Raw genomic sequence first — 27172 nt, forward strand, 5'->3', positions numbered from 1 at the left:
AACTTGGGCCAAAAGTTGGGCGAGAGACAGGGAATCTTGCACCTGGAGCAGAGGCCTCAAGATGTGATGATTTCCACGTTTTGGGCACTTTCTCAGTTAATTTTTACAGTGGTTCAACTTTTTGACTTGAGGTTATAATAAGAATGATATTATTTTATGCAGGTATAGGGCTGTGAAGGTTTCAAGAGTTTTCACACCCCTCAGCTCCTTGGTTCTGCTCAGCATCATGAGGAGGTGGAAGATGGGGTTCTTGCCCCTTTTTTCAAATACGGAAATGGAGACTCAGAGAACAGATGGGATTTCTCAGACTATTCAGCTGGTCAGTGTGGAAGCTGGGAGGTGGGATGCCACATCTAATACTCCCTCCTGTGCCAATTGTCTGGCTCAGTGGTCCTCTCAAACTCACTTTCTTCACCCTTGACTCTGTTGGTTGACATCCTTGGAAGCCTATGATGGCCATGAATTTCAAAGGTCCCAGAGACACGTTGTAAGATTTTTCAAAGATAAGCTGTAGGGAATCTGGAACACAAAGTGTGTTCCTCCCTCTGGCTCTTTATAGCTGTCAGGGTTTGTTCAGGTTGAAAATGCCCATGAGCACAAGGAAGGAAAGAAATGGGCTCCTGCCACTTACTGCACATCTTTGCTCCAGACACAGTGCTGCATGCTTTTCTGTCTGTGGACCTAGATAAATTTATAGATGAGGTGATTGTAACACAGTACTTACTGTAGCATTTTGCTAAGTAGCTTATTTTATATACATATTAAATTAGTTAATCCTCATAAAAACCTAGTTCAGTTGCTAACAATATTATTTCTCAGTTTACAGATGGGAAAAACTGAGGCTGAGTGAGATTTAAATAACTTCCTTGTGAGAACACGGTTCCTAAGTAGACTATAATCCAGGTTTCCTAGTTGCAGAATCCTTTCTCCCCTGTTACACTACACAGGGCCTGTCTCACTGGTATAAGTGCGGAGCTGCTTATTAAGGAGGCATGTCTCAGATATTGGAGGTCACAGGGATCAGAGCCAGAAGGTACTGTGAAGAGCTCAGGCAGCTGGTGGTTTTCAAGCGGTGCTCCCCTGAGCTTGAGAGACTGCAGGAGTGGGCTCTGGCCTGGGGTGGGGGATGGGTGGGGGATTGGAGGTGATACATGGTGAGAGAAGAGGAGGGAAGTTCTGGAGTCCAGTCTGAGTGGTTCTGCTGTTATTTACTTTGCAAACTGAAGAGCTCTGCTGTTAGAGAAAGTTTGAACCCACTGTGCTAGCCTCGTTTGTCTATTTACTAAGTCTGAGAGATGAGGTGGCTTAGCAAGTCACTGTTGTGAGGGGTCTTGGAACTTTTCCTCTTTTTCAAGGAGATATGCTTCCTGTCCGCCTCTCTCTGAGGCCTCTGGAGCACCTGGATGCAAGGTCAAAGGTAAGGCAGCCTCTGTGAAGCTTCCATCAGGAGCTTCAGGCTGCCCCATGTGCACGATACTTGACCTGTGTCTTTCAACTTGGCTACGTCACCCCTTTGGACCTTGGGAACCTCACTGAGATTAGTTCCCTGGCCCAACCTGCAAACATATTGTCTCACTGAATACCTGTGACTATCGAGTGTTCACTGTGTACACAGAGGCGAGAACACAGGCGAGGTTGCTGACGTCAGGGGACTGGTGAGGAGGCAGAAACAAGTAAGGACTTTTGTCAAGTATTTTTGGAGATAGTTATGTTTGTTATATATGATTATTATGTGTGATAGTTGCATCAGGATGATTTCATCTCAAAGAAGTGGAATAGGGAGAGGCTAGGCAACAGGAAAGGTCAGAAATTGGAAAGAATTGTAAGGGGTTGCTTGTTTTGTGACTTTCCACTTACTATCTCTGGGATTGGCAGTTTAATTTTTCTTTTAAGTCTTCCTTTCCTCATCTGTAATGTGGGAATGAGACCGGCCAGCTCACCAGGTTGTTGATGGGATTAAATGGCATAATGCATGCAACCTGCTGCTAGTCCAATGCTCAGTACAAACACTCATTACAGTTGTTATTGTTATTATTTGGCAGTGAAGAGCCAAAGAGACTGTTTTTTAAACTGATCAGTGGTGTGATTAGAGCTTTGCTTCTCAAAAAAGCACTCTACTTTTAGAAATAGACTATAATCGTCTTGACCGGCAACAATTATGGTATTTGGCTTCAGTTTACCTTTCCGAGTTATCTCTTGTTTGTTTCCACCCAACTGTCCACCTCGCCCACTAGTGCTCACACACCTGTGTCACAAATTAATTTAGTGCTTTTCTCCAGCATTAAGCACAAGGAAACCAATGATAAAATGCAAAGCAGAAAACAATCATCATTGAGCTCTGTATTCATATGCCTTGGGGATGGATTTCTGGGGAAAATCCAGCCCCTTCATAATGACATTAATGACTTGGATCTTTGCAGAAATTGAAGAGAATCCTGATTACTCTTGTGTTGGGAGAGGACTGAAGGAAGCCAGATCAGAACTTCCTGGGGGCCCTCTGGGTCCCAGGTGACCTGCAGCAGGACCTCTGGTATGTAAATAGGCCTTTTTGCTGTCCTAAGACTTTGTCCCAAATCTTAAGGAGTGGCTGTGAGGTTTTCAGTGGATTTGAATTTCTATCTTTTTGATTTCTGCAACTTGAAATATCCTGTGTCCTTGATAATTCATGCTTGGGAGCTTCCTTAGTGCTCTCTGGTAAATAGCTCCTTACTGTTTGCATATTTCCCTGCGGGAGGATTGCAGAGAGATTGGAGCCTGTGCTTCTAACAGCTTCTCCAAGGAAAACATTGCAAGTCACGTTTCCGCAACTAAGACTGTCAGGGGTCTTCCAAACGTCCATCTCTCTTGCCTCCTTTTGGCCTGGCATTTGCTCGTGGCTGAAAAGGGAGAGTTTGTCTTGAGCTTTCCTGTCGACATATGTGCTGTGCAGTTGAAAATTTCACAGTCACTGCTGCCCTTCAACTTCAAGAGTGAGTAGTATATAGACATAACCCTGTAGAGCATCAGATTATTACTCTTTAATTCCCAGAGCCTTAATGTTTCCTTGTCTTGAAAATGACTTTGCTGCTTTTTGAATTTGTAATGGAATGCAGTCATTTACAAGTAATCACACGGTGATCCCCTACACTTTTGTACCGCCTTCCTGGTCTTTCAGAGGGCTTTCACTCACATTATCTCATTTTGATTCTCACAACTGCTCTGAGAGGTAGACAGAGTGTCTCTTTTAATCTAATTTTCAGGGGTAGAAACCCAGGTTTGGAAAGTTCAACAGTTGTTTAGAGGTCATTCAGCTAGGAGCATTGCACCTGGAATCTGACGTAGTGTTCCTTTTACTACTTCCTCTTGCTGTGACCTCGGGAGTATACTTAACCTCTCTGAGTCACAGTATTCATATCACTGAATTAGGTAGAAGGCTGCCTCCAAAGGCAATTGCCAGAGGGATTACAGTATTCCCTCACTTATTGTGGGTATTACGTTCTAGACCCCCCCATGATAGGTGAAAATCCGCAAAGTAGGAACCTTACATTTATTTTAGTATTTATAAATATTTTAAGGCTTTATAAACCCTTCCCACACACTTATAAACCATTCCCAGTCCCTTATTAACTTTTCCCACTCCCTTACTAACCTTTTCCACACTTTTATAAACACTACTTATGTTCTTAAACATATTCTACACTCTTAAACCTACGTAACTTTAACAACATACGTATACAGTACCGCAAAATCCCGCAATATAGCTAAAAATCTGTGATAAATAATTAAATATAATATTTAAAAAAATCCCATGATACAGTGAGGCCACGATAAGTGAACCGTGGTATAGAGAGGGACTACTGAAAATAAGACTTTCTGGGAAAGCATTTACTAACCAGTAAAGCATGCTTTTAAGGTGAGGCATCATTGCTACTTATACCTTAAATCCAAATAGTGCCATCAGAACTATGACAGAAAAGAATATTCCCCTGTGTGTAAGTAAGGTCCAGAGTGGTGCTGGAGCTGTCAAGGATCACCAGCTCCCCGCCGTGGGTCAGCGGAGTGACCCTGCTCTCTTGTATGCAGGCCGCTGAGAACACTTGTGTTAGGAAGCCCCCCTTGTTCTACAGAGCTCTCTCTTCCTGTGGCTTGGAACAGTCTTGTATCTGGGAGGCAGCTTTAGATCTGGCAGGACTGGAGAGCAGGAGTGGGGAGGCAGAAATGGGATGTGCGCTCCTGAACTTTGTCCACGCAGGATGGGGATGTGGCATGGCAATGTGGTAGAGGCAGGAGAGGAACTGCTCTGGAAAACCTAACTCCTCCCATTTCGCAATGACTGGGATTTAATAGGATGTGTCTTGTGAATCCATAAGGCCAGCAGTATATATGCGGAACAGGGTCCTTAGCAGTACACTTATTGGAAAACCTAAGAAGAATGGATTTCAAGTTGGCAACAAATGCATTAGGAGCTAACAATGTGATATGGCCAGGAAACAGCTAGAGTAACTGAGGGATGAGATGTTAGATAGCTCCATAGGGAGCCAGATTTTGTTTCCATATAAGGAAGAACTTTCTGTTGGAAAGATGAAATTTGCAGCTTCAGGAGATTATCTTCACCTCACTGGAGACCTCAGGGATACCATGGAGGGATTCATTGGTGGGGTGAGGGAGCATTGACTCAGTGGCCTTTATGGTCTTTTCTCCTCTGGAGATCCCTGATCCAGTGGTTTTCAGTGGTCAAGGGGAAGAGAGGTACACCTACATTAGGGAATGAAGAGCCCCTTTGTGAATGTGGACACTGATCTCTGAATGCTACTTGCAAAATGGAGGGTAGATGCAGATTTTATCATTCTAGTTTTCATAACTATCCCTGTAGCTCCCTCCTCGGTCCTTGGTTTACAGAATTACCAGGCCATCCATGAGCAGCTTTTTTTCATGGAATATCTCTTTCATCTGCTAAAATCTACCTATTGTAATATTAGAAAGGGCTTTGAGCTCTTGATAAGATGACAATCTTTCTACAGAACCACTAAGTCTGATGGCTGGTCTAGTCTTCTGAGTTACTTGTGAGGACCATCTCTTTACCCTCTCAGACCTGCCTCTGGGACCCCCTTGGACACTGTGGTGGTGAGAATTCTATACTGAGTTCTGTCTGGTTCTAGTGGGGGTAGGTACTGTGATCCTGTTATCTTATTAATAGTCACTTATATTTGTGTTCATTGATTAAGCATGCGATAAATATTAAATGTTTGCAATTTTTTCAGGTACTTGTGGTGTGCTTGCAAAAACGAGTAATCAAAATAAATGTGTCATGACTATTTGTCTAGACCAAGTAGAGATTGCTTTTAGAGCACATTGTTGGACAATTTTGGGATAGCTACCCAATTTGTAGATGAGACAATATAAGCTGCAAGAGGAGAATGGATTTGTCCCAGATTTTAAGGAGTGATTGATCTAGACTTAGGGCTGGTGTTCCCTTACTCTCTGACCAGTGCTCTTTGTTACTAGAAGATTCCCTGAGGATGAGAACAAGGAGCCTCATGGTATAGGACCAAAGACCAGGAAGTGGGCTATAATTCTAAAATGGCTCATCTGATGTATGAAAGCCATTACAGCCAAAAGTAGAATAAGATCATGCTAAGAAACAGAACTACTAGGAAGCCAAGGTATGGCTTTCCGTCTCTGAGCTGACCTCTCTTTACCCATACCACCATTTCCTGCTACATTTCATCCCTCTCCTTTTTCCTTCTCTAAATTAGTCTGGAGTTATTTTAGACCAGATTCATTCCTGACTGACTTCACTGGTCCAATTTAGTCATTGCGTTACTACTCAGGAACTTAGATTGAAATTGATCTTACAAATTAAATTGGGCATTCCACCCTTCTATTCCCCCCACCCCCACCCAGGGTTCTCCTGAGAGTCTGGTTTTATTCCGGGTCTTCCTGCCTGGTGTCTGTCTTATGAAGAACTCATGCAAAACGAAGTTTTCAGGAGGATTCTCTGCCCAAGAGAGTCAGGGATTGGGGTCCAAGAGTGGGGATTATTTTAGGAACTCAACTGTCATTAAAACAAATGCAGACTGGATTCTCGGTGACCTCTTCAGGTGAAACCCCCCAAATACCTCCCCTTACCCTGAATTAATAGATTGATGTCATAAATGTAGTTGCATTCTAGGTGACCCCATTCCTAAGGTGAACTTACAGACTTTCAAACCAGTCCCTTCCTTGTTTGGGCTGGGGAGCGTGAGGAACAGCTTAGACTCCACTTCTTTTGGGGTTAATCATTTACTCCCAGTAAGGAATTCTATCTTAAGTGGGGCATGTTCTTCAAGTGCCAGAGGACAGAAGGGTGATTTTTCTGACATCCTCCAGCCTGCTTCCCCATATATGGAAATGTTTACCCACCACACTGATCTATTGGAAGAGAAGGAGGTGACTCAGGGTTTAGGAGAAGCAGGATTTGAATTCTTGTTTCCAGAAACAAAGTTGCTCCCCTCCCCCACCTCCCTCTCTGCCTGCATCCCTCCCCTCCATTCCTTTGCCCCTTGTTCTGGAAGCTGAGAAGAGAGTGCCTCAGTGCTGTTCCCCTCTGGCCCTGGGATCACCTTCTTGCAATGGGACTTGGGGTGTGTGAGAGGAAGTGAGCGCCAGTGGATGGCCAGCTGCCTGTGAGGCCTGACGTCGCGTGAGTACCTCATTATTGCCAGAGCGAATGACATTTCTGCTCCCAGACCCTGAGCTTACAGCCCTGACAGACAGCTGGCTCGCTCGCCGGAGATGGGACTTGTTGCTGAGAGCACTGGTGCTTTTATTTGGGGTGTGGACAGCTGCTTTCTCAGGGGATTACTCCTCATAGTGGGTTTCAGAGCAAGGCTATGCCTGAGGAAACATTCTATTTGTGTATAAAAAAAAATTAGATATTTTCTCCCACCTGAGGCTGAGCTTGAACTGGGTGGAGAGATAATTTGGGAGTGTTGTCTGTCTGATTGCTAGGGCTAAAACAAGAAGACAGAAGGGGTGTTTGGGGTTGCTTGGGCAGACATAGTTTTAGCTCAAAAGACAGAGCTGTGGTAGGATGTAAGAATATGCGGCATGTTGCTATATAGCATTTGCACACCATCCACAATTTGGAAAAAACACCTGGTATGTGGGACATCTGTGTATTTTTGATGGACTGGCAGAGGTGGAAGGACACTTAGAGATTATTCAGTTGTCCTGTCTCATTTTACAGCATGACAGAGGGCAGTGGAGGCCCAGAGTACCCAGCTAACTTGCCTTGCAGGTACATAGCTAATTAAGTGGGATTGGAACACAAATTTCACCCTGTGTCCATTCTTCCTTCCACTACACAAAAGCTGTTCCTTCGGGCAAAGGCAGGAAATATGCCTATTTTGCAGACAAGGAAATTGGGAGTCAGAGACGCCAGAGTTGCCCACATTTACTGATCTAATTGGTGAGAAACTGAGAACTGGAACCACATCCTCCCCGTTCAGACCTCTTTCAATCATGTTACATTGGCTTAGATGCCTGAAAATATTTTTGAAACTTTTACTTTTTCCCCTTCTTTGTTTTCTACTTATCTTTTTCTGCTTTTGATCATGCGAATGTTGTCTGAGTGTGAGCTGCTGCCTTCTGATCTGCTTTGCTGCCTATATCTTTTCCTTTTCTGAAAGGGGATGATAACTTGTCGAAAACACAGAGCTGAATAGTGGAGCCCTTCATTTCAGTTTTATCTGTGACCATGGGAATTGTGAATGGGTCTTGAAAGAAATTGAGCAGGCTTTCCATTTAAGCCTCTGCCAGTATTCTTGAAGCTGCAAGAATGCTGGAGTACTTTTCCCTCCCATTCAAAGTTGAGCTCTGATTCTGAGCAGATTTTAAAGATTTTTATTTATTTATTTTTAGGGAGAGGGGAAGGGAGGGAGAAGGAGAGGGAGAGATACATTAGTGTGTGGTTGCCTCTCATGTGCCCTCAACTGGGGATCTGGCCCGCAACCAGGCGTGTGCCCTCACTGGGAATCGAACCCTTTAGTTCGCAGGCCACCGCTCAATCCACTGAGTCACACCAGCTAGGGCTCTCGAGTAGATTTTACACACACACACACTCTCTCTCTCTCTCTCATTTTTCTAGCCTTCTTTAATGCAGTGCCAGCATTTGACAGAGACCAGGAGGGCACCACTTTAGTTCAGTTCACCAGATCCCATAATGAGTAACTCTATGTGGTCAGTTCAGTTTCCAGTCAACTTGGGGGGGTCCCTTACTCCAATACAGGGGAAGATGATAGACATATGTTTTGGGGAAGAACTTTGATGCCGATGGCATTGGGTTGCAGTTTTTGATAGAGTAGGGAAAAGTGCTCTGAGAGTTGTGTTTATTCTGGTCAGTGTTGAAGAGAGGGGATGTGGCTTTCTAAGCTACTCTGGAGCCCTGGAGGGAGAGACTCTCAGGTACCTGTATGCATGGCCTGTGGCTGGGTGGGGGTTGGACGCCCTGCTCAGGCGTGGGAGGAGGCTGCCTTGAGGAATGAAGGCTTGGGATATTTTTCTGCTGTGGTGCTGATGGACAGGGGCACTAAGAGTTTAGGGTTGGTGGTACCAATGTGAACGCTATTCTTGTTAATAAGGAGAACTGATACAAATCAATTACTTCCTGGTACTAAGCATGGTGCTAAGCACTTGACCTAGATTTTCAAGTCACTACTACAGCTATCCACGGATATATACTATTTATTTTATTTTATTTTTAATTTTGGTAAAGTACACAAAATGTAGCATTTACCATCTCAATCATTTTAGGACGTACAGTAGGGTTAAATACTGTCACATGTGCAACCAATCTCCGGAACGCTTTTCATTTTACAAAACTGAAACTCTATACGCACTTAAGCATTAACTCCTCATTCTGTGCTCCCGACAGCCTCTGATACCACTAGTCTACCTTCTCCCTCTATGCATTTGACTACTCTCGGGGTCTCATAGATGTGCAGTCATGCTGTGTTGGTCCTTGAGTGACTGGCTTATTTCCCTTAGAATAATGTCTTCAAGGTTCATCCTGTTGTATCATGTGTCAGGATTTCCTTCCTTTCTAAGGAAGGATAACATTCCCTTGTACATATATACCCTCACCCCCCTTCTTTTACCCATTAAGTTACTATTTTTTTAACTTCCATTTCATAAAGGAAGAACCTGAGGCTTCAAGGTGTTAAGTAAATTGCCCAAAGTCATGCCATCAGTAGCAGAGCTGAGATTTGAGCCCAGTAGTGTGACTTCAGAGGGCATGTGATCAGGAGTGAGCGGACATTGGATTTTAGCTGACAAGAGTGTGAAAAACCAGTGTGTTTCTCAACTAGATAGTGGCACCTCTTTTCATATATTGTGGTGCTATTTCAATAGCCAAGTGTCCTACAGGAATGTCCACAGGTATTTTCCTCTGTTTTGTTTTGACTTCTGGGGATCTCAGGGCCAAAATATGATGCCCTTTTATAACAGAATAGGAGACTTATGGCTCCTAGTTTTTGTAACCCTGGTCCCTTTTCTTCATCTTATTTTTCCATCTTCCTCCCCATTTTTTTTCACTATAAGAAAAGATCATGAATGGTGCACATCTTTTGTCAGGTACTTTAGATCCTTTCTGGAACAAGGCAAAATACATAAATCAGTGACATGATATCAGGTATTTCGTCGTTATGTCTAAGGAACAGCTGGGCTGTGGACAGAGATTGAAGATTTGAGTTTCTGACTTGGCTCTGCTGCTCACTCAGTGTTTTGTTTTGTTTTGGTTTTTTTATTCCTCACCCAATGACATTTTCTCATTGCTTCTTAGAGGAAGAAAGAGAGAAAGGGAGAGAGAGAAACATCAATGTGAGAAACATTGATTGGTTGCGTCCTGTACGTGCCCAGACCAGGGATCGTACATACCCAACCAGGGATTGAGCCTGCATCCTAGGCATGTGCCCTGACTGGGAAGCCAACCTGCAACGTTTCGGTTATGGGACGATGCCCCACCATCTGGGCCACACCAGCCAGGGCTCACTTGTGTTTAACTTTGGTGATGATGCGTGCTCCTTTCTGAGTCTTGATTTTCCCACCTGGAAGATGGGGTTGTTGGTGATGGTAGCGAACATTTCTTCTGTGCTGAGTGCTATGCTAGGCACAATACATGATTTATTACTTTCAAATCTCCCAGCACTCCCACAAACTAGGTGCTGTTATCCCCACTTTACCTGAGAAAAGTAAGGCCTAGAGAAGTGGGAAAACTTGCACAAACTACTACAGCTCCTGAGTGCAAGCCTTAGTGATCCGTGTCTGACTCTGGAGCCTGGGATGCTAGCCACAGTTCTGGGCTACTTGCCCTTCAGTAGTCTGTAAGGTATATTTCATCAATGGCATGCATTTTTCTAATTTTATTAAATCTTTATTGGGTTCCCACTCATGTGCCTTGTACTGTTCTTGGCGCTGTTCCAGCACTGGGTTTAAGAAAAAGACAGAGGCAACAACAATCCCTTGGAGCTTGCATTCCAGCAGGGGTGTGCAGAGGAGGCAGATAATAAATGAACACATAAACAGGAGAGAATGATTAAGTAACTCTTAGGAGGATTCACATAAGGCACTCTGACTGCGTGAATGGAGGAAGGGCTCTGGGAGGTGATTGTTTAAGCTGAAATCTGAGTGACAAGAAGCCAATCATGTAAAAGTCAGAAGAGCACTGCAGGCAGAGGCCACGGTCAATACTGGGGCCGTGGTGTGAGAATGGGTTTGTGTTTGAGGAGCAGGAGGAGTCCAGTGTGCTAGGAAGTCATCGGCTACAGGGGGAAAGCCTGAGACAAGAGCTGGGAGGGGCTGGGCGGTGTTCATAAGCTAGAGTGGAGGTTGGGGGAGACCTGAGTCTAAGCATGATGGGAAACACCTGATTTATCTTTCTGGCTTTTGTGGGGGGAACAGATTGCAAGGAGGGAAAAAAGTAGAAGCAAGAAGGTTAGGAGGAGACTCGAAATCATCCAGCTGGGAGGTGGTAGTTATTTTGATTATGGCAGTAGTGAGTCAGAGAGAAGTGAACGGGTTCATGACATGTTTTGGAGGGATTGTCTACACTACAGGATGTCAAGTGCAGTATCCTTGAGAGAAGTCAAGTTCAATGGGCAGGACTCTGGGAGATCCTGATGAAGGTGAAAGCATATACAGTGGGGGGTGCACAGACTTGCAGCTGATCTGGACTAAGGAGTCAGTGTGCTCCCTGGTTTGATTTCTAACCTTGAGCTTCTGGCCAATGAATGGAGGGCAGTGGCTTCCTGCCTCTGACTTCCTGGCTAAGAGCTGCTGGAATGCCCCCAAGTAAGCCCTGTAGAACAAGCCGCTTCCTTTGCTTTCCCTGGGTATTTGTATAAAGCATTCTTTCCCACCAAGAATACAGGACATTCAGAGCGATGTTGACTTTATGGGCCATATTTAACTTAGTGTTTTTCCTTGATGTGTTGTCTGTTCTTGTAGAGATTCCTGCCTCCAGTAAGTTCCCTGGTGAGGAGGCTTCAACCAACCACCCTGTAAGATGGATCTGGAAGGCTTAGTGGGAGTCCAGAAAGAACTGGGACTTCAAATCCCCACCTTGGCTTCAAGACCCTGGTCCAAGGGCACCTTCCAGCCCTCCTCTTTCATTTACCTGTGAATTTACACTTGCTGGCCCTTACCTGCTCCCCGTAATTCCTTTTAATGTGCTGGGCTTTCCAGAAAATGCTCCACCTGGAATAAACTGGTCTCAGAGAAGTTAGGCAATTTAGTCCAGGTAAGGTATTGCTCACATGTGACCTCACACCCCTGGAGGTCTCATGGTGATCTTGTACTACACTCAGCCCAAGCCTAGAGATGCTCAGAGATCAGAAATTAAATCATTTGGGATTTGCTCCTGGGGCTTCTTCACACACTCCTCTTTGAATAGTTTGCAGTCTATAGCTACCAGTTTTTTAAAAAGGTTCTTTAATATCATCTCTTAAAAACTATTTTGTTTTTTGCTCACTTGATTTTCTTTGAAACTTTCATTCATTTAGTCAACAAACATTTATTGAGTTCTTACTGTATTCCAGGCATTGTGGTAGGTGCTGGGGATTGATTCAAAGATAATTTGGAGGCGTTTGGAAGGGGAGTGGATAATTGCAGCACAGTGAGATAAGTGCTGTAATGGAAGGATATAGAAACAGCTAGAAATAGCACTACGAATAACATCTACGAACAAATTGCCGTCTTTTTTCCTTTTGGATTATTCCCTGTTGTATATTGCCCAAAGTGGGATTACTGGGTCATTTAAAAGATGAAAACAATTTGGCACAAAAAGATGTAATGACTTGCCTGGGGAATACAGCTCAATTTTCAACGGGGGAAAAAAATTGTTGACAACTCCAGATTTAGATACTTCACCAGGAGGATTATGCAGTTTTTCCACTACCCCTATTAAACACCGTGGCTTTCAAGGAGAGCACCTATTCTAAACATGTCAGCCTGCTTGTAGAAACATATATCCTTATATATGATCTCACAAATAAATTGTTTATTCTCACAGGAACCTAGCTATGTAAGTATGATTGTTTCCACTTTACAAACAAGGAAACTGTGCCTTTGTTAAAAGGAAATGTCTGGCTCAGGATTGAATAGTTAATTTGTAGAGAATCCAAGAATTAAGTGCAGGTCTTTTGATACTGTGACTCCAATCCTGTTCTCTATGCTCTAGTCATCAACTAGGGGCACTTCTGCTCCAGCTAGGGCCCAGAATTAAATTAATGAGCTATAGGGCCTCTTCTCAAGAAGATCAGGATCTATGAATTAGGTATAGAAGTCCGAACTCCCAAAGTCATTGCCAGAGAACAATGTCCCTCTGTACTTTGACCTGAAAGGACCTGAAGGCCTACTATTCTTGATTTTGGCACAGGTTCTGAAAGGTCAATACATGGCCTTAGCACTGGAGCCCAGAATCCCAAGTGAAGCTGAAACTATGCCACAGTTCTGCTTTGAAACAGTCATTATTTTCCTAGTATATTCAGCTGTATGTCCCTGACTATAAGTTTATTTATTTTCATTTATAACATTTTTATAGCATTTTTGGCATTGAATAAAAACCCCTTCCCCTGGAAACCAGGGCCCATCATAATTAGACAGTGACCTATGCCTGCCATGAGCTTGTCTTCGTTCGGGCTCTTTGCAGTGCATGCTGGATGTGGAGTCCCAGGGCACGATTATGTACTCCCTGATGGATAGGTGGTATTAGCCCCGTCTTGTGGACGGGGAAGCTTGAGCTCAGAGGGGGTAAAAACTTACACAAGTTTGATATGTAGCCATGAACCTCTCATCCTGTACCCACGATGGCCTCCAGAAATTCTTCCTATTTACAGATGTGACAAGACCTGACTTTACTTTGTTGATCCTTTAGCCTCTCATTCTGGGGTCAGGCTCTCTCATCCCAGGCTAGATTATGCAGTGGAACCCATCAGTCTTGAAGCCTCATGACCTGATTAATGAATCTAGATGAATGTCTTGACTTCTCTTGCCAAGAACTGCGCATTTCAAACTTCTATGACTGTGCTCATTCAACAGCCTTTACTTCCTTTTTCTCCCTTTGGGGAGATATTTGCCTTTGCTCGTCTCTGCTTTTGAGGTCAGGAATGTATTTGAAGAAGACTTTGTATTTTCTTGTAATAAACGGTGACTGGAAAATTCATTGAGTATTTCCCGCATCTTCTCCAACCATGTGGTGGTGGGAAGAAGAGGCACAGGGCTGGGCGTTCATGATTGTGCCACTGACCAGTGGAGCAAACCCTTCCTCTCCCCGTCGGAGTCTCAGTGTCTTCATTTGTGAAAAATGACGGCACTACGAGATGACTCCTAAGATTTAAAAGTTTGCATGTTTTATGGTGTCAAACCGTCAATGTTGCTGAGGTGCATAATTCTGCAGCTGTTTCTCTGATACCTTTCAATCTTTAGATTTAATCTATTCAACAATGTATAATTTTTTAAAGGGAAGCTTTTATAGACACTTCTGAAATGTAAGAGTGGTAGGGGGGATAAATGGATGTTAAAAAATAGAAAACAACCAATTAAATAGTATATAGCATGTAATTCTCCTTGGAAACTTACCAGGAAATTGAGGAGCACTTTAACAACTGGTAATTTAAATTGCATTTGAACTATGCTAATGGTTTGTTTGCATGGGAACTTCAATCATTTCACAGCGGTTCTTTAGCAAAGCTGCTTGTTCTCTTTATGGAAAAAAAGAAAAAAACATTATTAAAAGAGAAGCTGACTATGGAAAGGAGAGGCCACTTTCATTTGTGCACAGAGGGAAGCTGGCAAGTGTGAGAGATTGCCCTAGGGCCAAGGTGGAGAGCCTTGCCTTTCAGCAAATGGGGAAGGAAGTCAGACATCCCTGGTGGCTGTTGTAGAAACTGTTGTGATTTGTATCTCCCTCTGCAAGGGAAAGCTTAGGTTCCTAGGGCCCTGGGGGTGGGGGTTGTCTTTTGATTTCCATGTGTGATTGCACTGTCCGCGGCTCCAATGCTGCTAACACTTGATTCCTTAGCAAGTTTGAAATTATGCCTTTTTCTCATTTCAGTGGAATGGCTTTGAGAATTCTTTTTTTTTCTTTTTTTAAAGATTTTATTTATTTATTTTTAGAGAGAAGGGAAAGTGGGCAGAAAGAGAGGGAGAGAAACATGGACATGAGAGAGAAATATCCATTTGTTGCCTTTTGCACACACCTCCAACCTGGGACCTGGCACGCAACCCAGCTTGTGCCCTGTCCAGGAGTCGAATGAGCAAACTTTTGCTTTGTGGGACAATGCCACCCAACTGAGCCACACTGTCAGGGCATGTTTGAGAATTCTACTGTCCTTGAAAACCGTTAGCTCTCAGGAAATGAATGCATTGCTTTGCTGTGTTCATCTTGACTATGCTCCATTTTCCTAATTTAATTTCTTTCTGCTCTGGCTGTACTCTGAGGGCCCTGAAGCAGGTGTTCAGAGGCCTGGGTGTGGAACTTGGTGTTTTGCTCCAAAGCTGATTGTGTGACCAAGGGAAAGTACCTCTGCCCAATGAGTCCCCTTATTCTCTGTCAAAATGGTAGCAACTGGGTCCAGAGGAGCAAGCTCTGGATTGGAGCCCCAGATTGGAGCCCTGCCACTCATGGTGGGCTTCTGGAGTGGCCACCTCCCTACCCTACTCTGGCCCCAGCTTCTCCTCTTGTCAATTGGAAGAGTTGAGGTGGGTCATTTTTTAAGGTCCCTCTCAACTTTGATCTTATATGGATATTTGAAGACTGAATGAGAAAATATATGTGAAACAATTGTATGATTGATTTAATAATATTTTTAATAACAATGAAAGTAGGAGTAGTAGTTTTTCTTGTATGTGGATTTCTCCTGCATATATATATATATATATGACATTTAAAATAGCCCACTGCTTTGGCATCTGTGTATTTTGGAATATATATTGCATCATCTTTAGTAAAAAAGTAATAGCTCTTAATTAAATAAAACCTGTAATGTGGACTTACTGGGATGTGTCAAGATTGTCGAGCTGTCTGCTACTTATAGGCTATTACTTCTCAGGCAAGTGAATTTAAGGTTCGGAGGGCTTGCTAGGTTCTATAGTTAGAAATTCGTCTCCAAGCTCATATTCCTTGTTTCTTTTTACTTATTGTAGTTCAGATTTTGCTGCTAATTTTTTTTTCTTGTCTAAGATATATCTAACTAATTGATCAGTCTCTTTCATCTCTGATATTACTGTGACGCTGCTTTCCTGGAGAGCTGAGGATGAACACTAGGGTACTGGCATTTTCTTTCCCCACCATTCTGAGACAAATTAGTGAAATAAATGTGCCAGGAGCTGACTGGGGGCTTGGGAGGAATAGAGATGAGCCACAGGATTTGTGGGTTTCAAGCTTGGTATCAACCTAGAGATTCACGAACAATCTCCTTCTCCCATTTCTTCCAGGTTGGATCACTGGGGTTCAGAAACAGAACTGAGGTTGGAATCCACTCATCTGCCTCTTGATTTAGGGTTTTTTTCATTGTTCTACTGGGCACTCGTTGGAGGGAAGATACTTTTTCCTCAATTGGTGAGTCCTATGCAGAAAAGAAAACTTAAAAAAAAAATCAATGTTCAAGTTTTAATAAGTTTTAAAAATCAGTGGGTTTCAATGAAGATAAAACATGACACTAATAACAAGCGTGGACTAAGAACTACAGAAAAACCAAAATATTCTTTCTTTTTTTCTTAATTTTATTGGCAATGGCCAAAATATAATAATGCTAATACAATGTGTGGCAAAGAAAAGGCAGGACTCAGCTCTTGGAAGTTGGCGTGAAGAGATTGGAATAAAATTTGGAGTAATGATGATTTCTGGTTGCCAATAATTGTACTGCTTCCTTCTTTCTTCTTTGGCATGGAGGGAGGTATTTTTGAAATTGAAGACCAAAATGAAAATGTCAATGAACAGTCCTATGGACATTTGTGAGGAGAGAAAATAATATCATTGAGTTTACCCCTGTGTAAGATGCTTCTTCTGTGATTTCCTTTTATTTTCACAACAATCCTTTGAGGTAGGGGAGGCTAACTTTGCTTAGGGGAGGCAAAGAGTTGAAACTGTGTCTTAAAAGGCCTGCTAGAACTTCATTGGGATCTGAATTTGAATCCTGTTGCACATTCAGAAAAAGGAATTGTGACGAGGTAAGGTAAGCTTCCCCTTGTCTTTTGGAATTCCTCTGTGTTTAGAGGGTAGACTAGAACATCATGTTCTAGCAAAGAGGGGTGGGAAAGAGAATCCATGCTGTGGGCTACCCTGGGCTGTGAGGAGACTTGAGGAAAATAACTGGAGGATTCTGAGAAAGGCTTCTATTTAGAATTCTAGACCTGTGGCCCCCATCCTCGGGGCCAGTCTATATGAGCCCCAAGCACTGGCTTTATACTGAATAAAATATACCTATTGCCATATTTATGATGCAGATTTCCAAAACAAAGAAGATGCTGTTGTGGCTGATAAAACCTAACTTCGTTTAAAAATGTGGCTCAGTTTATAGTTTTCTTCATCAATACATCTTAAAAGAACATGGTTCTTTTCTGTGCACCTACGGATCTGCATAATGTAAAAGGCTGGATACCACTGGTTTGATTTTTAAACAGTTTAGCCTGTTTAAATTTCAAACATGGTCTTGAAAGCCTTGCCCCAAGCATACACTTTAAGCATCAAATGTGAATCTTTGTTACCTGTTCTACCTCCTGGATTTTTTTCAGGGTTTGAAATTAAATTGTGATGAACATGGAGGCTTACATTTGGATTAAAAAAAAAAAAAAAAAAAAATCTAGTGCGTAATGACAGTGGAAGGGAGAACCCACACAGGAGTGAACTGGAAGAGACATGGGACTTCTTGTTGACTGTAACTAATTATGAGCCAGCAGAGGATTTTGTCACTAAAACACTGATGCAGCCTTAGGCACATTAGATAGAGTGTGTTACTGACAACAAAGTGGGTGGGGTATCCACTGGCAACCAGCAGGTCAGAGGTAATGTGGGCGTCAGGTCCTGTTTGAGCAGGGCTCGGCTCTGTCTCTCCTGGGCTTCTTGCTCTGCCCTCTTTTTTGTGTTGGGTTTGTTGTTTGGATGATTTATTTTGTGGTCATGAGATGGCTGTTTGCTGCCACCTGGGCTGTAGGCTGTCCCCTTGCCATTTGGGGAAGAAGACTCCTATTTGCCATATGCCCAAGACTTGGGTCACTGCATACTTCTGTATCAGTCATCGAGGCCACAAGAAAGACACTGTACTAACTGGCATGTGTGAGCCGGGCTCTGCTCTGAATTTTGAAGTCTTCCTACCCTAATTTCATGGCATCTACAGAGTGGAGAAGTGGTGGTTCCTCAAAAGAATATCTGGGTGCTATTAGGAAGGAGATAGAACTAAAGCTATGTGGGCGATCATAAACCTTTTGACCGTCCTGTCAGAGCTCCCCTAAGTGTCAGATTTTAGTTAGTCCTTACCTCATCCTCTGAAAGGAACTTGAGGCAACCGGACTATGGACACTCCACACAAGGATGCCGAGAGGACAGGAAATGATGTCCCACCAGGAACTATTGCCGGAATGAGATCCTAGAGAAGACGGAATGCAGGGCACATGTGTTTATGGCCTTTACGATGATAAAACCCAGGCAGAAGAGTGACTGCATCTCCTGTTCATGAGTGTTTCCCCCGAGTCTAGTAGAATCTCTGGCACATGATAGGTGCACAGTTCATTTTCATGAAGAGAAAGCAAAAATCCGAAGGTACTGTGTGTCTTTTCCGGAGGGTGTTCATCAGGCACTGGCCAGTTCTCTACTGGAGCATTTTAGGAATTCTAGCACAGATGGGTGAAGAAATGACTGGACAGAGAGAGGCTTTGGGGACCAGTCTGGCTTAAGAAGTTTGTGAGTTCACAAAAAGGCAGCAAGTATGGCGGGATGGGAATCAGAAGGTTTTACAATTATTACAAGAGATGTGCAGTCCTAAAAGAACAAGATCCCTCTGCCTTCATTTCCCTGATCATTACCCTGTCTACCTCTTGTACTTGTTTAGAGCAAGCGGGTCATTAGATGACAGCCTGTTTTGCAAACTGTAAAGTGTGGTCCATATGTGGTAGGTTTTTATAGTTGTTTCATTCTTTATTTTAAAGGCTCATCTTGAATACAGAGAAAAATGTGATCTCACATGCAGTCCTCAACACCCTGTCTGGTGTGTGGTGCACAGTGTACATCATTTCTCCTAATCTTTCACCCCATCATCCCCAGGGGTGAATGGGTACTGATTTGCTCTCAGTCTTGGAAAGGAGCTAGATTTGAAATCTTGCTTAATGAAGCTGATTGAAGTTGACATGAAATCATGTATTAGTATTACTTTTCATATTTGTTTTTGCTCTAGGCCAGTGATTTTCAACCTTTTTCATCTCATGGCACACATAAACTAATTACTAAAATTCTGTGGCACACCAGAAAAAAAAATGTAGTTTTTTCCCAACTGACCAAAAAATAATAAATATAATTTTGATTCATTCACACGGGATGACTAATTTTGTGTTGGCTGTTGTCGTTTTTTAATTTGACAATCTAAGGGAAAAGAAGTCTGTGATCTGGACTAAAGAGTCAGGTATTATTGCATGTTTTAAAAATTCTTGTGGCACACCGGTTGCTCTAGACAGTAAGAGGTGGAGAGAGGTAGATGGGAGACAATGTCAGTGCTTGAGAACTCTCCTAGAAGCTACGGTCTAGCCTGGTTGTCTCTTGTTTGTTTGGTTAGCTAATCACACCTTTTGCTCCAGGCATGACTGGCCCAGTGGGAGTCAGGAAGGAAATTATTTCCCTCTGTTGATAGTAGTGTACAATTGTTGACGGTAGCCAAGGGCTTTCAGTTTTAATATTTCCTCTTTGGTTCTCAGAAGAATCGGTTATTAGTCTGTACCGGAAGCAAAGCATAGGTCACTTCCACTTGACTTTCACAGGTGAATGTCTTGGCTCCCTACAATCACTTGGTCAGGTGGTTTTTGGGCATGTGTGACCATCTGCTTAGTCAGCTTTTGCTGCCGTTATGTTATTGCTTCAAAAATTGCAAAAGGACTTGCTAGGTCTGAGCAGGGACACGTCCAGCCTCTCGAGGTTTTGTTGTTCTTCTGTAACCTGAGGATGTCTTGTATGAGGTGTTTGCTGCCCATGAATATAAAAAGAAGAGCTATCTCTCTCTTTCCTGCTCTTGCTTTCTACCTCCTAATTCCCCTTTCTTCTGTGTCCTGACCTGAGCACAGTGGAGATACCTCTATCTTGGGGAGGGCCCTGGGAAGTCAGGGGAATTCTCAGATTTTCCCTCATTGGATTACTGTGCAGTAGACAGGATCTGACGCTGAATGAAGGCAGAGCCTCTGAGTCCTTTGTAGATTGCTGCCAACTGTCTACTTCTGGTTTACAGCAAGTGTTCTGGTCTTTGCCTGGAAGTCAGTGAACTTTAAGATGTTTAGGATACCTCGGTGAATTAAGTACAGTCCCTGACCTTGGGAAGCTTATAGTCTAGTTAGAAAGACATATGCATGAAAATGAAATATATCTTAGAAAAGTATTGTTTACAATACACATTCATTAATCACCACATATGTTTCATGCCTCACATTAGGTGATTGGGACATCAAGGTAAGTAATTTATAGCCTCCGATCTCATGGGGCTCAGATGAAAGGTTGGGGAATGGAAAGAATTGGTAACATTGGGAAAGGTTTCCAGGAAGAGATTTGATCCCAGAACTTCTCAGTGAGCCTTGGAGTCTTACGACATAAGCCTAGGGGGTTGGTAGGTTGTACCTCTGGCCAGAGTTTGGCTCACAAGGGCTAGACAGTTTCTAAGGGTGGATTTAGCTAATAGCAGAATAAAGCTGGTCAGATAAGGAGTCTCTAGCCTTGCAAGTTCATTCCAATCAATGTTCTGTAGTGGCAAGTGTCATGTTGACCTCGAGCTGCACTGACATTTCCCTCGTCATCTCTGTGTGGCCAGAGCATGCCTGAGTATATGCTACCAGACTAGAAACTGTCTGCATTCTGGGGCAAAGAAGTTCCTTCTCAGAGTTTCTGACAGTGAATCTTCCATAGTCTACTCCCCAGGCCTCATGAAAAGTGGTGGAGTTGGTATGGGCCATTAAAATAATGTCAAACTCAGATGCTATCTTTATGATCTATTGCTGCATAAAAATTACCCCAAATTAGACAAAAAAATGTTTATTATCTCACAGTTTCTGTGAGTCAGGGATCGGGAGTAGCTCAGGTGGGTGCCTGACAGTCTCTTTCGAGGTTGCAGTCTGGGTGTCTGCTGGACCTGCAGTCTCCTTAGAAGGCTCAGGGAGGAAGAAGGAGCAGGGACTTATACCAAACTCACTCATAGCACTGTGGGCAGGATTCCGTTACTCACTGGTTGTTGGACGGAGAGCCTTGGTTGCTGACTACTGGCTGGAGGCCGCCTTCAGTTTCTTGCCATGTGGGCCTCCCCATAGGGCAGCTCACAACATGGCCCTGGCTTCCCTCAGAGCAGGGGAGCGAGAGATGCAAGCCAAAGCCTTTTGTGACCTAATCCTGGAAGTGACACATTGTTCCCTCTGCCTCATTCTGTTTGCTAGAAGCAAGTCTCTAAATCTAGCCCACAGTCGGGGAGAGAAATTGCAGAGGAGCATGAATGCCAGGGGCAGATTTACACAGGGCCAGCTTAGGAGCTGCCTAGGTTGTGTGTCATGTGCCGTGGTGTGGGAGTCACCTGGGGTCCACATAATAAACTCAGCACACTTCTGTGAATCAGTTTCACTTGAAGGCTTTTGGTGGTTAAGTTCCATTTAAAATCTCAGTATAAAATTGATATATAATAGTATAGAGTACAAAATTGGCATGGTTTTTCAGAGGAAAAATACAAGTTTTCAATTAATGCTGTGCTGCCATACCTCTACATTTTTACCCTCTTTAGCTTTGGGTGGAAATATCTGGATGTTCTTGCTTGAACTCAGGTGAGACACCAAGACCCAGAGAGGGGACAGACTTTTTCAGGATCATGGAGCTTTGGCAGCCATGGAAACAGCCATCTAAGACTCTTCTGACTCTGGCTCAATGCTTCTCATCTACCTCTCTGCTCAGTCTGTGTGTCAAAATCTGTCTGTATACCCATTGGGCATGTTTCTCTGCTTCTGTAGCCTCTACTTTGTCCTAGAAACTCAATGGAGAGAAGCAGTCAAACTTTGCAGCCTTAAGCCTTTATGTTGTCCCTTTAGGTAAATTTCAGGGTCTCCATCTCCTGTTGGGTCTTGCTATGTCCTGAAAAGTTGCATAAATCAGTACTGCTTGGCTCAGACAGTGTGTCTCTGCAGTTATGAATAACATTTGTATTAAGAACAGTGAGCCAATATACAGCGTTACTGTGAGAGTGACAGGATCAGACATAAAACCTCGGCCAATACCTTCTGTCTGGCAGCAAGTTCTTTTCCAGAACATCCATCTCTTCCCCCTACCAAAACAGGCTTTTTATTAAACCAAGCTTGGCAGTGCATTTTATAGACGATGACAAGTTCCCTGAGAGTCCACCTTAACATTCCTAAAAAAACATCAATGGAAATGGAAGACTTAAAATAATGGTCAAGCTTATTAGTAGCATACTGCCAAAATAAGGCAAACCAACTTTGGCTATTGAGACTGTCTGTGGCCAGAATGTTTATGCTATTCCCCAATTTCATGGCCCCTTTCAACTCTCAACATTTTTTATACTTTTAGTGCTTTCAAGGTGTTCTTATTAATTATTTGTTTTTATTAGAAGTCCCTAGTAGGGAATAGTTTTCGTTGGGTGAAGGTAACAATGTAAAGCAAAATTTGGAGTAGGAAACTGCACAATTTTACCTGTCAATTATTTTTTAAGCTGGTTTTCATACTTGAAAAAAAAAAATGGAGCAAATAGCACCTGCCTGACAGTTTTTTTAGTGCTCACAAAACAGCATAACATTTATAGTTTCTGAGTATGGTACTTAGTATATAGTTGGTGCCCATTAGACGTTAAGTTTTTGATGTCCTTCATAGCCTGTACCTGCTAAAAACCACCGTCAGTTCTTTGTCAGGCCATTATCTCAAAGCCCCCGCTTTGTACTGTCCCCTTGGCTTGGACCAGACCTGTGGCATTTGCATATGTGACCCTGATTTCATATTTTCCTGAATAACAAAGAGCCTTAACTTTTACACTTTTGCTTCCAACATATGAATACAGACATCATAATATGCTCACATTTTCTGGTATTTGGAAATATAGTAGTTCTGGGAGCAAAATATTCATACATGATGGTTCATGAGGAAGGCCTCTTGGGGATCCTTACTTTAAAAGTAAATATTGGCTTTCATGACAGGATTGTCTGTCTAGTCCACAGGGCAAGCTCCACTCAGCTGCCCTTAGCCTCCTCTTCCTTTGTAAATGGCTCAGCACTGACGTTCTTTGGCTCTTCTCTGGACTTCTTGAGGATGACATCACTTCACCCTGCTTCAGTGGCAACTGGCTTGAGTTATATCAGTTATTTAAAATGATCTAATATTTTCCTCTTAAATCTAGGGCCCTGGCTCATTCCATGATTAAGCTAGTGATTTATTTATAATATGGTACAAGATGGCTGTAGCCACTCTATGATGTAATCTAAGAATGACAAGAAAACAAAATAGGCTTTTACATAATGAAAGTGTTCCTGTAATATAGTTCATAGCAAGGTTCTTCTTTTTTCCCATTGAAAATAGTGATATATTCTTTACTTTTCCTCCACTTTCCCCTTGTCTTCTTTTCTTATTTATGAGTCTCAAGGTCTTTAAATCAACTTAAAAAATCAGCATTTAAAACACAACAAAGACTTTGGGTGACTCTTATGATCTTGTTATCATCTTCGTTCCTCCTCCCCCTACCTTCATCCGTGGCCTTTGTTATGGCTGCTGTTCTGCTCAGCAGCCCATGGGGTCCTCTCAGCACAGAGCAGTCCTTGCCATTTCTTTGCTTATGCTACTATTCCTTCTGTTGGAAATGCTTCCCTGATTCGGACTTTTCTTCTGCCAAAGATACATACAGTGCACTGGTTCCTACAGATAGCAAACTTCTTCAGGCCAGATCAAATGCTCCTCTTCCTGCAAGCCTCTCTGAAGCTTCAGCCTCTGCTTAGAAACCCTATATTTTACTTCTTAAGTTGTACTTCTTACAACTTAATATGATAACAAGCTCCTCTTCCCTACTCTCAGGAAGAGTAACAGAACATCAACATTAGGGAGAAAAGTGACTTTGGAGGGCCTTTGTAGCTCCCGTTTTGCTCCTAACCCTGAGACGTGAGGAGGTCATGGCCCATCTTTGAGCGTCAAATTTCTTTATCTGAAGAATTCATGGTTTGGATTTCATTTCATGTGGCCGTATAGTGTATTGGTAGTGGCCCCTTGAGGTTTTGTGTTGAGAAGGAACCTGAAGCTGTGTCCTGACTGAGTAGGAAAGAGTCCATGATCATTAGCAATATCTGTAATGACTGTGGATGGGGAAGGGAGGGTAGAAGCATACAAGAGGTCTCTTGGCTATTTTTGGATTAAATATTTGGAGATCTTTTTTTGTTTTACTTTCTGGGATACTTTGATTTGCTGACTTGAAATGTCTTGCCCAAGGTGACACAGCAAGTAGTGGCTAGACCCAATTCTCAGGTAACAATAGTTAAAAACTACGTATTTTAATCTTGTGTTTATCTGTATAGGCTGGCTGTGGGAGTTGAGAAACTGGGATAAACACTACTAGAGGGGTCATTGTTTATTCAATGAACAACACTCCCCAAATTCGGTATCTTTTTGAGGTGGAGTGGGTCAGGAGATGCTTTTTACCTCTTTGTTTTCTTTGCTTCCAAAGAGTTAATTTTTGTGAAAGATGGTATTTTAAGATCAAGGTCACAAAGTTATTTGACTTTGCCAGGGTTTTATTGGGTTAGGGCTCATGGAGTTAACCTATGTATCCTTTGGATTCTCTGTGCCCCTCCCCGAACCCTAGACAAAATTAGTTCTCAGCAGAATGCTAAATTGCTTAAGCAGTTTAAATTGCTAGGTCAGCTGCAATTAAAAAAAAAAAAAATGCCTGGAGCAGTGGGAGAGACAGAGAAGAGAAAGGAAGAGGGCAGTTTAGGATGGCTGACAGCACTAGAACCCAGAGCCTTTGAGTGATACAAGGAGAATCCGAAGTGGTTAGAGTAGAGAAGAGAGAAGGGAGGGAGGAGGCAGGAGCAGAGCAAGACTCTGCCATCGAAGGGAGCACAGACTCTTTGCAGGTATTTAGGCAGAAGCTGATGCCGATAGGTCCTTTGTAGAGGGAGTAAGAAGTTGGGCTACTTGTTCATTAAGGTCATTCCTGTCTGTAGAGTTTGGAGAGTCTGGAATTTTCAGAAGGAACATTTTGTGTGCATTTAAATCATTTCTTTTTTAAAATGAAGGCTTTGTGGATGAAAGTGATTCTTCGTTTCTCCATGGTGTTGGCACACATAAATGCTGACTTATCTTGGGCAGTCTTTTGTCCCATTTAGCATTATTGATGAAGGAAAGGAGGCTAGCTGAGGATGTCTTAGTAATATTTTGTAGTGAATGCATTTTTGAGGATGATTTCTGTGCTTTTTAAAAAGATATTTCCAGAGAATTCTGTTCCGTTGGCCTTCCTCAGTCCCTCCTTTAGCATTCAACTGCCAACAGCTTGCTTTTTCATACTATCAGAGTGCTTTGTGCATACACTGGAGAACATTCATGTCGCTGTGCTCTGCTACAGAAGTAGATTTTCAGGCTTCCTCTTCCACTAGATTGTAGAAACTTAAGAGCACGGATCCTGTCTTATTCTGTAAGCAGACTCTTGGTGCTAAGTGTGGTGCTTTGCAAATGATAATGATGAGTCATTAACTTAACAACTATTTATTGAGCATCTACGGTGTGCTAGACACTCTTCCAGGTGCTGGGAGCAGAACCATGAACAAAATCAAATAAACCTATTTGATGGTGACAGATAATTTACAAAACCGAGGAGTAAGTATGTAATATTTAGGTTGTAATCTGTTTTTCGGAAGAACCATGAAGCAGGTTAAGGGTACAGAGGGTAGGGAGGGCACAGGTTTAAATTCATTGGTCTGAGACGGTCTTGAGGCAGTGAACCTGAGATAAGAGGGGGGAAATGTTTTAGGCTGAGAGAAAGCTATAGCAAAGGCCCTAAGGCAGAGGCATGCTGGGTACTTTCTGGAAAAGTCAGAAAAGTGAGGCGCCACTTTGGCTGGAGTGCAGTGACCAAGGTGAAGAGTATAGGAGAGGAGGTCACTCATGCTCATAAAAATAATTGCAGCAACAAATGTTTGTTTAAGCACACATTGAAGATGTTCAGAAAAAAAAATTGCCTATGTGATTTAAAGAATCTATAGAAATCTAACAAAAGGATGACATGAAGGGGCTTCTTGTTTTCAACTTTAAGATCCAAGGGCAGTGGACAGGGAGCTGGAGCAGTAGTGGTGGGCAGCTCAGGACAGGTCCCATGGCGGAGGTTACTGGTTTCCCTCCTCTGTGTCACCTTCCATGGTGGAGAACTCTCCGATTCTCTGCTTCCGAAATCGGCACACCTGCGGGGAGGCTGGGGCCCTGGGTGCAGATGGGCAATTGCATGCCTAATCACCCATTCAGGCACCCACTTGTGTTTTTCACATGCAAATATGGGTTTTTGCAGATAGATTTAATATATTTGTTGCTTCCCCATTTTATTTAAAACAAAACAAACGACCAAGCATGTCAGTTGAGGGCAACAAATAGAAACATGAGTATTTGCTATTCCCGCTGATGACACGGCTGAAAGGGATCCTAGGCAAATCAGTCTTTTCTGTGGTCTATTTTATTTTTACTTCATGTCAGCCCTTCTTAACATCTTAACCGTTTTAAAGAAAGATGCGGTATTATTTATTTAATGTTTTCCTAAATCATTTTCTCAATATTTCAGGCTTCATATTTTTTTACTGTGTGATTTACACATTCACCTTTTTAGTTTCTGAACTTCTGCGCTATTGTTAAAAAAAAAAAAAAAAAAAAAAAAAAAAAAGACGGGGGTGCGGCATCATGGAATCTCCAAAGGCCATTGACAGGTGGTGCCTGCAACTTCTTTAGCCTGGAAATAAACAAATAAACAAACACAAATTAGAACTATTTGCTCCTATTAATGTGCTATTATTACTTATTGTGCAAGATCATGCAAAAAGTCACTTCCATTTATCTGGGGACCCTGTAGGTAAACACCAGTGCAAGACAAAGGGCTTTGGGGACTGTTTGCTTTTTGATTTCTAATGAAATTTCAGAGCTCTAGAGTGGGATGTCAGAATTGGCAGATACTTTGGCATTTATTTTATCCCAAACACTTTATTTTATAGTTAGGGAAACTGAGGCCCAGAAACGTAAAATGACTTGTTCAAGGTCTCAGGGAGTACAAGGTAGCCATTGGACTTGAGCATCTGGGACCCTGGCAGATGATGGCCTCCCTGGCCTGGGCTGATGCAGAGGCTGCTGGAGTGTACAGAGGATCTCATCTGAAGGTGAGGTCTGTGTGTAAGTAATGTCCATGTATCTCATTTTTATCTCATAGACTGATTTAAAAATCTTTTTGGTGTCAAATCTCAA

General features: G+C 42.8%; 1 protein-coding gene across 4 annotated transcripts in view; it reads left to right on the forward strand.

Annotated features, from left to right (window-relative positions):
• Nucleotides 1–27172, forward strand: part of LPP (LIM domain containing preferred translocation partner in lipoma) — a 646088-nt gene that overhangs the window by 44865 nt on the left and 574051 nt on the right. For 2 of the 4 annotated variants that reach the window (XM_090275238.1, XM_090275243.1), the window contains exons 2-3: nucleotides 2421–2530; nucleotides 15952–16075. The gene's annotated coding sequence lies outside the window, so the exon portion shown is untranslated. Of the gene's footprint in view, nucleotides 1–2420; nucleotides 2531–6537; nucleotides 6662–15951; nucleotides 16076–26500; nucleotides 27088–27172 lie in introns of those variants that run through there. The other 2 variants (XM_090275244.1, XM_090275247.1) reach the window with 2 other exon arrangements.

Source organism: Furipterus horrens, unplaced genomic scaffold (assembly GCF_987537825.1).
Source record: "Furipterus horrens unplaced genomic scaffold, mFurHor1.1.pri manual_scaffold_1, whole genome shotgun sequence".
NCBI lineage: Eukaryota > Metazoa > Chordata > Mammalia > Chiroptera > Furipteridae > Furipterus > Furipterus horrens.